Below are 12,320 nucleotides of genomic sequence, written 5' to 3'. Positions count from 1 at the left end.
GGTACCAGAAACTGAGTGGCTTATAACAACAGAAATTTATTTCCCACAGTTTAGAAGTCTAAGATCATGGGGCCTCCTTCCACTGTGGAAAGCAGAGGGAGTCCTCTCATGACTCCTAAAAGGGCACTAATCCCATCACAGGGCCCCATCTTCACAACTTCATCCAGTGGTCATCTCCCCGTGGCCCCACCTCCTAATACCATGAGGTGGGGGGTAAATTTGGCAGGGGGCAGGGAGAGGACAGAAATATTAAGTCCATAACAACTAGTGTTTGTCTTTGCTTGGGAGGTTTCCAAGAGGTGGGCATTTACAGTATGGGAACTGCTCACTTAGAAACTAGCTAAATAAGCCCATTTTGTAAGGGGAGGAGTCAGAAAATATACTGGACCCTCCACTGTCTTAATCCTTTTGGCACCAATGTTCTTCAAGGAAAGAATGCTACCGTCAGGGAACATATGAAGGTAGGTAAATAATAGGAATATTAGATTGTTACTTTTTCACCTCAAAAATAATTGTAAAGGAGTACTCTTTCTTAGTCAGTGTTCTGAAGTGATTAAAGTGATTGTTTATTATCACAAGTGATGAGGATAATAAGAGTGCTAGGACTTGCTTCCTTAAACTGGAAGCTACTGGACTCCAGGTTCCTGAGTTGACAGAAAAGCATGCACTGAACCCACTTCAGAGGCTTAGAGACTCCTACTCACTCTTTCCTGACACAGGACAAGAAAGAAATGAATTACTCTGCCTATACCTTGATAAAAATTGCATTGTTAGAATATACTATCCGGGGGCATCTGGATGGCTCAGTGGTTGAGCGTGTTTGCCTTTGGCTCAGGTCATGATCCCAGGGTCCTAGGATCGAGTCCCAGATTGGGTTCCTTACGGGGAGCCTGCTCCTTCCTCTGCCTATGTTTCTGCTATTCTCTCTGTGTTTCTTGTGAATAAATGAATAAAATCTTCAACAACAACAACAAAAAAAAAAAACTCTTAAAAAAATAAAACCACTGTCCAAAAGTTCTACTTCCAAAAAGTTTCTCCCCTTGCTATTTCTTTAATTTTTTTTTATTTCACAATCAGTGTAGATTTTCATGCAGTTGTAAGAAATATAACAGGCAATCCTAAATCTCCTTGCCTTTATAAAACATAATGAAAACTTGTGAGCTTTGTTAGATAAGTTTCCCATTTTTCCCAATCTTGCAAACCTCCATCTTTCTTCCGTTGCGCACCCCACCTGCCTCCATACACAGTATGTCAGCCATTGTCATCTCTAGGGGTTACTTCCAGTGAGCAAGAGTACAGACTTGTCAGATAGTCCACACATAATGAGATCTTTGGGCCTAGTAGGGCTGAATTTCAGCTCATTTGAAATGTAATTTGAACATAAAAGTCCTGCTTTGTTGACCAGGAATCTGTTGAAATTTTAAACATTTTCAAAATTAAGGTGCTCCATATTTCCTTCACTGAGTCATAAGGGATGGGATGTCTGAGGACCAATCCACACCACTTCTGGTGGATTCGTTTTCCTTTTAGTATTAGAACCCAAAGCAAAACATGATCCTTGTGATAGGGACTTCAAGAGATGTTGTTTAAACAACAGTTTTAATCGTAAAACCTTTCCATATCACCCAGCCATTACATAAAACAGACCTGAATGCACCTGCTCTTCATGGACCCTCCTTGGAGTTACAGCTAAATGCCTATGATAAGACATATCTCATCTTCATGCCTTACTTAAAAAATCAATCCAGTTTTTTCTGGACTATCCCTTTAAAACAAAAGTCTTGGGGTGCCTGGCTGGCTCCATAGAGTATGTGACTTGTGATCCTGGGGTTATAGGTTCAAGCCCCACATTGGATATAGAGATTACTTAAAAATAAAATCTTAAATTAATTAATTAATTAAAACTAAAGCCTTTCCCTCCCTCTTGAGCCTTTTGGTATTACAGACTAATCATTTTTTATTGAATTTGAACCCAGGATCAAAGAAATGGCTTCTTTTTTTTAAAGAGGGGAAAAGGTTGAAGAGATGGGTTTTGCTGGTTCAGAAAGGCACTATGCAAAGAGCTTCATGACTTCTGGAACTAACAGATTTAGGAGACCAGGACACTATGTCCGCTTCCTGGGACCCAGAGAGATGTTAGTGGGTCTCTGTAGAGCAAGGACTTAGGCAGCAGTCTGATTGGAGGGAGGGGCGAAAGCACTTAGCATCTGCCCTGCAAACCCACCCTTGCACATTCATTGTCTGTTTGGGTGGTTCCCGGAGGCAAATGGATATGGTAGTTGCTCATCACTGCCTGGTTACTACCATTGAAGGTTGGAGAGAGTATCTGGAGGGCTCCTAAGTTTTGTTTTATTTGCTTTCTTATTTGCCTCAACCCTTTCCAGTGTCATTTATTTTGACTCTCAGTCTTACAAGGAACCTTTATTTAGTTGTTGAAAGTAAAATGACGTGTCAAAATACCTGAAGGAAAAAGCTGCTGATGTACACATCAGTACATATCATCTCTGATGGGTACCCAGGAGCACCCAAGAAAAATCAGCCTGCTCCTGTCTGCTAGAGCCCATAAACACGTGTGGATCCATAGCATGTAACTGTCATTAAATTCTCCATGTGTCAAATGAAGTGAGCAATTTATTTTTCTTTAAGTATTAAGCTGTGGGATATTACACAGCCATTAAAAAAATGGGGGTATATCACCATGCGCTGCTATGGAAGCTTCTCCAGCTTAACCATCAAACTGGAAAAAAGTAAGGCACCAGGCATGATATACTACTCTCATACATACACAGATCTAACATCTATTGCACATATAGATATTCAAGCATATACAGAAAATGTTTCTGGAAAGACAACAAGAAACCTACCTATAGTTTTCTTTGAGGGTAAAGTGTAAAGCAGAAATAAGGCATACTCTTCATTTGATATGGTTTAAATCTTTTTTTACCATGTGCATTCACCCAACAAATATTTATCGGGTGCTTACAATGTACCAGGTACTGGCTCTCAGTGCTGATGATATAGCAGTGAACAAAACAGACAAAATGCCCAATTTTGTGGAACTGGCATGGAAGTAGGAAAGACAGATGATAAAGAAATATGTGATGGGGCGGCCCGGTGGCTCAGCGGTTTAGCGCTGCCTTCAGCCCAGGGCATTATCTTGGAGACCCGGGATAGAGTCCCGCGTTGGGCTCCCTGCATGGAGCCTGCTTCTCCCTCTGCCTGTGTCTCTGCCTCTCTGTCTCTTTCTCTCTCCGTCTCTCAAGAATAAGTAAATAAAATCTTAAAAGAAAGAAATATGTGATCAAAGATTAGAGAATGATAAGTGCTTGAAGAAAAATTAAGTAGGACAAGAAGGTAGGGAGTTGGTGCTATTTTAGGTAGTGAGGGGTCTCTGAAGCCTGAAGGAAGTGAGAGTGACCCATGTAGTTATGGATAGGGTAGAGGAACATTCTAGGCAGAGGAAACAGAAGGTGCAAAAGCCCTGAGGCAAATGCACACTTGGTGTGTTGGAGGAACTGCAATGAGGCCATTTGGGAAGAGTACGGGACATGAATCCAAAGAGGAATCTAAGGCCAGATCCCATAGGATTTTGAATCCATGGTGAAATCTTTGGATTTTATTCCAAGGGTCCTAGAAAGTCAATGGACAGTATTGAGCTGGGTGTATATCTCAGTGGTGTTTTTTAAAAAGCACTGTGACATGAAGTGGAGAATAGACTGCAAAAGGGTAAGAGAGGAGGCCCAGAGGCTCACCAGGAGATGATGGCAGTAGGATTTGATGGTGGCTCAAACAAAGCGTATTAGGTTCCTGTGGCTGCTGTAACAAATCACCTTAGTGATTTAAAACAACAGAAATTTATTCTCTTACAATTCTGCAGGCCAAAAGTCCAAAATCCATTTCATTCGGCCAAAATTAAGGTGTTGGCAGGGCTGTGCTCCCTCTGGAGGCTCTAGGGAAAATCCATTCCTTGCCTCTTCCAGCTTCTAGTGGCTGCCGGCATTGGCGGGTAGCCACATCTCTCCAATCTTCAAGGCCAGCAACTTCAAAACTCTTTCTGCTCCATCTTCATGTTGTTCTCCTGTGTGTGTGTGTGTATGTCTGTTTTTTTTGGGGGGCGGGGGCAGGGAGAGAGAGAGACAGGCAGAGGGACAGAGAGAGAATCTCCCTCTGCCTCTCTCTTATAAGAACACTTATGATAGCATTTAGAGACCATCCACATAATCTAAGACTGTCTCACCCATGTCAAGACCTTTAACTTAATCACATTGACAAAGACCCTTTTTCCAAATAAGGTAACATTTACAGGTTCCAGGAATTATGACCTGATATCTTTGGAGGCCATTATTCAGTACAAGGGTTAGTAATTTTTTTTTTCAGTAAAGGACAAGATAGTAAATATTTAAGCTTCCTAAACCCTGTGATCTATCACAACTACTCAACTATCAGAACTGGGGAACTGGGGACACCTGAGTGGCTTAGCAGTTGAGCATCTGCCTTTGACTCGGGGCATGATCCCAGGGTCCGGGATGGAGTCCCACATCAGGCTCCTACAGAAAGCTTGCTTCTCCCTCTGCCTATGTCTCTCTCTCTCTCTCTCTCTCTCTCTCTCTCTCTTTCTCTCCCTCTCTCCCCCCTCTCATAAATAAAAGTCTTTAAAAATTAAAAATTAAAAACAACTGTCAGAACTGCCATGGTAGTGCAAAAACAACCATGGACAATGTGCAAACAAATAGCCATGCCTATGTTCCAAATAAACCTTATTTACAAAAATGGGAGGCAGATCATAGACCAAGATGGAGGATGGAGGACTTAGAGAGGTGGATTTTTTTTTTTTTTTTGAGAGGTGGATTTAGAACACATATTGAAGGAAGAGATATTGCTCAGCTTTTACTGAAGGGTTGATGTGAAGCATAAGAGAAAGAAGCTCTTTGGGCCAAAGTTTGACTCCTAGGATATTGGCCTCAGCAACTGAGTTGGTCAGTGTTGCCACTTAAAGACTGGGGAGAAGCAAGTTTAGGAGAGGCATCCATAATCCCAATTAATTCTGAATTGCCTGTTAGATATCCAAGTGGAGACACCAAGAATGCAACTGGATATATTCATGTGGGGCACAGAGAGGTTGTGGCCACAGATACAAATCAGAGAGCAATCAGCCTTCAACAGCATCTAAAACCATGGGACTAGCTAAGGTTTCCTGGGGCAGGGAGTATAATTCACTCTTTTACTTGCTCATAATTTTCAAAAAGCTTATAAAAATCATGACTCTCACACAAATATAAAGTGAGTATGTGTCGAGAATTGTCTTTAGCTCTTTAGATTATGAAGTAACCAGTAATATATTGACACCAGCTGGAAGAATTTGAAGAACAGAGATACATTTATAAGGCAAGCAAGAATGTTAGCTAGAAGATGCAAAAGTGGTTCATATCTTACAATAAAATGACATATTTGGGATCCTCTTTTCCAGAGGGCAGAACTCAGTCACATCTATGGGCAAGAATGATCTGCATTCCTCTCAGCTTTCCGCTTCTACCCAGTCCACAGATATGCAGTTAAAGGTGTTCACTCTGATAGAATGACATCCTCCCTAGAGGGTCCCTTAGGCAATGCCCAACACTTTGCTGAATGGGCGATCTTGCTCATTTCCAAATCCTGGACAATTTCTTTTCTGATACTGTGATTCCACATTTATTGAGCATCCTACTAAGTGACAGGCACTACTCCATGCAATGAAAATACTTCACTGAATGAAAAAACACAGATTTCTGCTCTCTTGATGCTCACCTTCTAGTGAAGGCAATAAACATAATAAAGAAAATCTATAATATATGGGAAGTCCATAGTGTTACGAGAAAAATAAAAAGTGGTCAAAGGTGATCAGAAACACCAGTGTTGGGGAGATATAGTTTCAAATAGAAATGGTCAGGTTGAAGGCCAGTTAGCTCAGTGGGTTATAGCATGGCGCTGATAAATGGAAACAGTCAGCGAAGATGTCATTAAGAAATTGATATTGGGGGAAGGGGTGCCTGGCTGGCTCAGTTGGAAGAGCATTAAACTCTTCATCTCCGAGTTGCGGGTTTGAGCACCACGTTGGGTATAGAGATCACTTAATTAAATAATTTTTAAAAGGAAAGAAACTGGACATGTGGGCAAAGACTTGAAGGAGATAAGAGAGTCAGTCTTGTGGATACCGGAAAGAAGATTGTGTAAATATAAAAAGAGTTCGGGATTTTCAGGAGAAGGTTAATTTTGTTTTTAATTAGTGAAAGAAAAAAATGTAAGCAGTAAAATTTGAGTCATAGATTGAGTCAAAACAGTTTGTTTTCCTGCCTGCGACGCCTTCTTTCCAGTCCTAAGCAGACTGTGATGCTGTGGATACAAGATAAATGTTAAATCGGAAGAATGATTCTAACAGTCCTGATCTTTTCGCCCTTTCAGAGTGAAAATTGGCTCTCCTTTCTTATTGGAGAGGAGTCCCATCTGCCCTGCTATCCCACCCACAAGGAATTTGACTGCATGTGTGACAAATACTTAAAGGAAAAATTAAACTTTTAGTAGTAAATAGCAATTCAAAAATAGGTTTCTTGAAAGAGAATTTGTTAGTTAATGGAAATGCTACTCTGGAGTAGACCTGGAATTCCTGATCTGATTTCTAAAACTCTGCTATAGTAAACATATAAAAATGAAGTTTTGTTTCTCTGCTCTTTATTTGGGAGAGAAGCAGGGGCGGGGGGAGGGTACTGGGATTATTTCCATTTTAATTCAAACTGTGTAAAGCAAAGTCTTAAGACTTGGGCAAAGATTTCTCAAAGTACAATTTTCTTCTGTGACAAAAGATTTCTTTTTTTTTTTTTCATCTTGTCAAACATAATCACTCACAGATAAAGTCAATTTGCTCTTTTTGCCTCTGTGTTGGGCTATTTCCTTTTGCCAGCTGACTAACGTTTTCTAGGGCAGGTTGGAATTAATCATTCAGCACCCTGAGATTTTTCAGGCCAGCCGGGGCTGAGGACTTGTAACAATAAAATCCACAGTTCGCCCTCTGACAAAAGACCTCACACTTGGCAAGGAATGAACCACAGACCACCTTAGAAAGAACAGTTTGGAAATTTTTACCTAATAGCCCAATCCTGAGTCTCCAGATCTGGAAAACTTGTTCATTTGTCACCCTAACTAGAAGTCATTTGGTGCTAATTATTCTAGAACCGGTGGCCGTTTCCGCTTCCCCAAGAGGCCTCCCCATCAAGTGCAAGCACGCACACTTCATTGTTTTATCTCTGAAAAACCCCAAGCCTGCCTTGCGTTTTCATCCTGGTAGCTCTGAGCCGTGAATGATGGTTCTCCATCTTCAAGTGACTTGAAATGCCATGTTATCCCTTCCACCAGGGCGATGTCTTCTTCATCGGCCCCTTCTGCAGAACCAACCTCTGCCGGCCTGTGTTCAAAAACCTTGGCCACTTGCCCTTCTCACGTCTGGAGCTTCAAGACCAAAAGGCAGAATGTGGTTGCCGGCACACAGGAGCAGCAGGCTGGGAGCAGCCAGGGCTTTTAGGCTGGCCGGCCAGGGTGCTAGAATAAATGTCAAGGGATATTTGCTGCAAAGAGGCTCCAGAAATAATGTAAAATTGTTCTGTCCTTTTAAAAATGGAAAATGCCTTGGCAGGGTGATATATTATTTGCCTGGCTGCATTTTCTCTCTGTCTCCGTCAAGGCTTGAAAAGTACTGGCACTTCTGCCTTTTCAAGCGGAGCTCAGTGTAACTGGACCACATCTAATGCCTGTACGATGCAAATGAAGATTGAAAGTGTTGTTTCCTTTGATGTGTGTGACTAAATGCTCAAAGGGGATATTTTCTTTTCGATCCTCCAGTGGATAGAGCCTCTTTAAAAATACCTGTTGGCTCCCTCTTCCCATTGGCAATTGAAGTAATTCCTGCGCTTGGAGACGGAGGTTGGGGAGAGTCATGATGAATGTCTTTCTCTGGGAAGAATACCCTGCTCGTGTTTGCGATGATTGTTAAAGCTCTGGAGGGAATTAAGAAGCGTGAAAGGCACGTTAATGATGGGTGTCTGCAATGAGCCACTCAGGCTTGCCTGAGAAAGTCCAGAGAGCACATTTTGAGAGAGAAGTTGGGGAGGCAGATGAGTCACGGCCGGGCTTCATAGTGACGCTAGCTCTTTCTGGCACTCCATAGCACGAGGGGCCTGGGAAGCTGGTGGGGCTGCCGTTCCTAAGACAAGCTGACCCCATGGTGGCTAATCGCTCTTCCCCACTAAGAGGGGAGACGATCATTACCACTGCCGGGAGCATCCTAGCTCCTCTCTGAATCTGGGTGGTTTCTGGAGACACACAAACACACACAAGGAAATTAATAGCTCTGAGCGTTGTCAGAGCCGCCAGCCTCCAAATTGGCTGAGCTGGGTGCTTGAACCACTTTCATAATGAGACGAGGCATAACTATAATCCACCTCAGCTACTTTGTCTTGCACGCCCATGTTCAGCAAGACAATCTATGAGAGAAGCCTCTGTGTAACAGCAAGAACAAGCAAACAAACAAACATTTGGATCCATCTATAAATCATGATCTGGGTCATTAAATTTACTTTTTATGTCACCTCTTTCCCCTTTTTCCCTGGAAGATGTTTGCAGTAGCTCATCTAGGGAGGAAGCTGGAGCAAGGATCATTTTGGAGATGGGAGAGGAGATGGTAGCCTCAGAGTAACAGGGGCTTGGCCACAGCCATTGCTGTGTGCCTCATGCCCAGACTGGCCCAGGCCAGGGACATGTGCAGTAAATACCGAATGAATGAATGCTCAGCCCACCCTTACCCAAAGGAATCACATTGTTTGAGGGGTAGGAAATTCACATACAGAGGAATTAAAGACAGCCCTTGGGCAGATACTGTGCTAATCTGTTTAGCAGCCGTAAAGGAGCGCCACAGACTTGGTGGGGGTGGGGGTGGGGGTGGGGGAGGGGCCATGGGGAGTGGACAGAAACAACAGAAATTTATTTCCTCACAGTTCTGGAGGCTGGAAGTCATAGAGCACAGTGTCGGCAGGTTTGGTTTCTCCTGAGGCCTCTCTCTTTGGGATGGAGATGGCCATCTTCTTTCTCCCTGTGTCCTCATGTGGTCCTTTCTCTGCACACCAGCATTCTTGGTGTCTCTGGGAGTCCAAATCTCCTCTTCTTAGAAGGACACCAGTCATATTCGATTGGGACCCACCCTAATAACCTCATTTTAACCTAACCACCTCTTTCAAGGCCCTATCTCCAAATACAGTCACACTCTGAGGTACCAGGGGTTAGGGCTTCAACATACGAATTTGAGGGGCACACAATTCAGTCCATAACTGGTCCAAACTATTCTCACACTAGAGCTCAGTACTTTGGTGCTTCTTAAAACAAAAGCACAGTGGGAGCACTTCGGTGGCTCAGTAGTTGAGCATCTGCCTTTAGTTCAGGTCATGATCCCAGGGTCCTAGGATTGAGTCCCACATTAGGCTCCCAAGAGGGAGCCTGCTTCTCCCTCTGCCTATGTCTCTGCCTCTCTCTTTGTGTCTCTCATGAATAAATAAATAAAATTTATTTTATATATATATATATATATATATATATATTTTTTTTTTTTTTTTTAAAGAGCACTGGTCTCATTTTCTGCCATGTTAGCTAGGGCTACATTTTCCTGATCTTTCATTCCATACTTGGCAAAACATGTTATGCAAGTATCCCTTCCATGTAAACCCTGTTGCACTTTGTTTTTTAGATCTCGGGTTTCAGACGCATAGATCAATGGAAAAGAATATAGAACCTAGAAATGGGCCCTCAACTCTATGGTCAACTAATATTCGACAAAGCAGGAAGGACTATCCACTGGAAAAAGGACAGTCTCTTCAATAAATGGTGCTGGGAAAACTGGACAGCCACGTGCAGAAAAATGAAACTAGACCATTGTCTAACACTAGACACAAAGATAAACTCAAAATGGATGAAAGATCTAAATGTGAGACAAGAATCCATGTTCTTTCCATTTCTTGACAGGATTCTTTGTTTTTTGGGGGAGTGTTGAGTTTAATAACTTCTGTATGGATTTGGATACTAGCCCTTTATCCATAAGAAATTTGCAAATATCTTTTTCATTCCTGTGGTTTCCTTTGAGTTTTGTTGACTGTTTCTTTTGCTGTGTAGAAGCTTTCTATCTTGATGAAGTCCCAATAATTAATTTTTGCTTTTGTTTCCCTTACCTTTGGAGACATACTGGTTTATTTAAAATCAGATAGTTTCTTTCCTTTTTAGTATGCTGTTGTAGGAGTTCATTATATATGTTAAATATTAACCACTTACCTGGTACATGATCTGAAAATATTATCCCCCATTTGGTAGTTTGTCTTTTCATTTTGTTCATGATTTCCATTGCTATACAGAAGCTTTTATAGCAGGATATTGTCCTCCTTGTTGATTTTCATTTCTGTTGCCTATGCTTTTTGTGTCATTTTCAATAAACCATTGTCAAGAAAAAAAAAATAGATCTTGGGTTTCTATCTTCTTTCCTCTGTATCCTGAGAGGCAGTGTGACATATTATCAGGTGCCCCCACAAATTGTTGCCTGGAGCAGATCACTTGACATTGTTGAGGGCCACCTCACCTTCAGAAGGGGCTTACTCATCCCTGTCCTGCCTGCTTCACAATATCACTGTGATGATCTCATGATGTTGTATTTACATGTCCAAACCAGGTACTTGTGCCTAACGAGGTGTATAAGTCTCCGCATAAACAAAGTCCATCCTTCTAGAAAATCTGTTTTAAAATATCATTGTTATATTAAAATAAGCACAGATGCATTAGGAAGCAGAACAAAAAAATTGGCATGAAATGCAAATAAAACTGAAGATTTCAAATAAAATGTGTCCTTGCTGCAGCCTATGTGTTTCTGCCATCCCAGATACTTGGGTGGGAAGTTGAAGCGATGTTGGTTATGCCATGAAGATGTATGAGGCTGCTCTCCAGGTACTGATATGGAACAATTGCCAAGATATATTACAGAGTGAAAAAATTCAGGTGCAGAACAAGGTGTTACCATTTGTTTAAAAAAAGCAGGGGGTGTGTGGGTATTTATAAATGCTTGTGAATGCCAAGCATACTTGGGAGTAATACAAGGAAATTCGTAACAGGAGGTTATCTCAAATATAAAGACCTGGGGAGCTGGGAGGCAAGGATGGGAAGGAGACCTCACACACCAAAACCTTTCTGTATTGCCTAATTTTTAAAGATTTATTTATTTATGTGTGTGAGAGAGAGCGCACACGCATAGACACACGAGTCGGGGGAGGGGCAGAGGGAGAGAATCCTCAAACAGACTCCTCACTAAGTGCAGAGCCTGATGTGGAACTTGATCCCACAACCCATGAGATCATGACCTGAGCCAAAACCAAGAGTTAAGCGCCTGACTAAACCACTCGATGCCCCTACCTCATTTTTTAAAACACATGGAGTACCTGTTTTTAAAAGCCACAGTCCTGATTTTAAAATTATTTTATTATCATTATTCAAATGATAGTTGTATGCACTACATGAAGTATATGAGTTATATGGACTATATGTGTTATATGGAGTATATGAGTAGGTGGGCTATATGACTTATATGAAGTATATGAATTACATGGACTATATGAGTTATATGGAGTATATGGGTATATGAGCCATATGACTTATATAGAGTACATGAGTTGTATGGAGTATACGGATTATATAGAGTATATGAGTACATGGACTATATGAGTTATTTGGGGTATATGAGTTATATGGACTCTACAAGTTACATAGAATATATGGAGTACATAAGTATATAGAATAACAAATATATGAAGTACGTGAATATACGGAATGAGAGACTTTAGATGCAGCCCTGGGCAATGCTAACATTAATGAGGCTGATTGGATTGGAGACTGAGAAAAACAATAACAAGAGAAGCAGAAAAGGAAACCCAGAAAGTGTTGGAGGAAATGAAGAAAGTGAATTTTGAGGAGTGTTCATAGAGTCAAATACCACAGAAAAGTCAAATTAGAACAATTTCACATCCACCAGGATGACTATTACCAAAATAAAAAAACAAACCAGGGGCACCTGGGTGGCTCCATTGGTCAAGCGTCTGCCTTGGGCTCAGGCCATGATCCTGGGGTCCTGGGATCCAGCCCCATATAGGGCTCCCTGCACAGCCAGGGGCCTGCTGGCTCCCTCTCCCTCTGCCACACCTCCTGCTTGTGCGGGAGTGCTCTCTCTCTCTCTCTCTCAAACAAATAAATAAATACAATCTTTTAAAAAC

This window comes from Vulpes vulpes, chromosome 12 (assembly GCF_048418805.1).
Source record: "Vulpes vulpes isolate BD-2025 chromosome 12, VulVul3, whole genome shotgun sequence".
NCBI classification, from domain to species: domain Eukaryota; kingdom Metazoa; phylum Chordata; class Mammalia; order Carnivora; family Canidae; genus Vulpes; species Vulpes vulpes.
The sequence above is the reverse complement of the archived record's forward strand: the minus strand, read 5'-3'. Positions refer to the sequence as shown.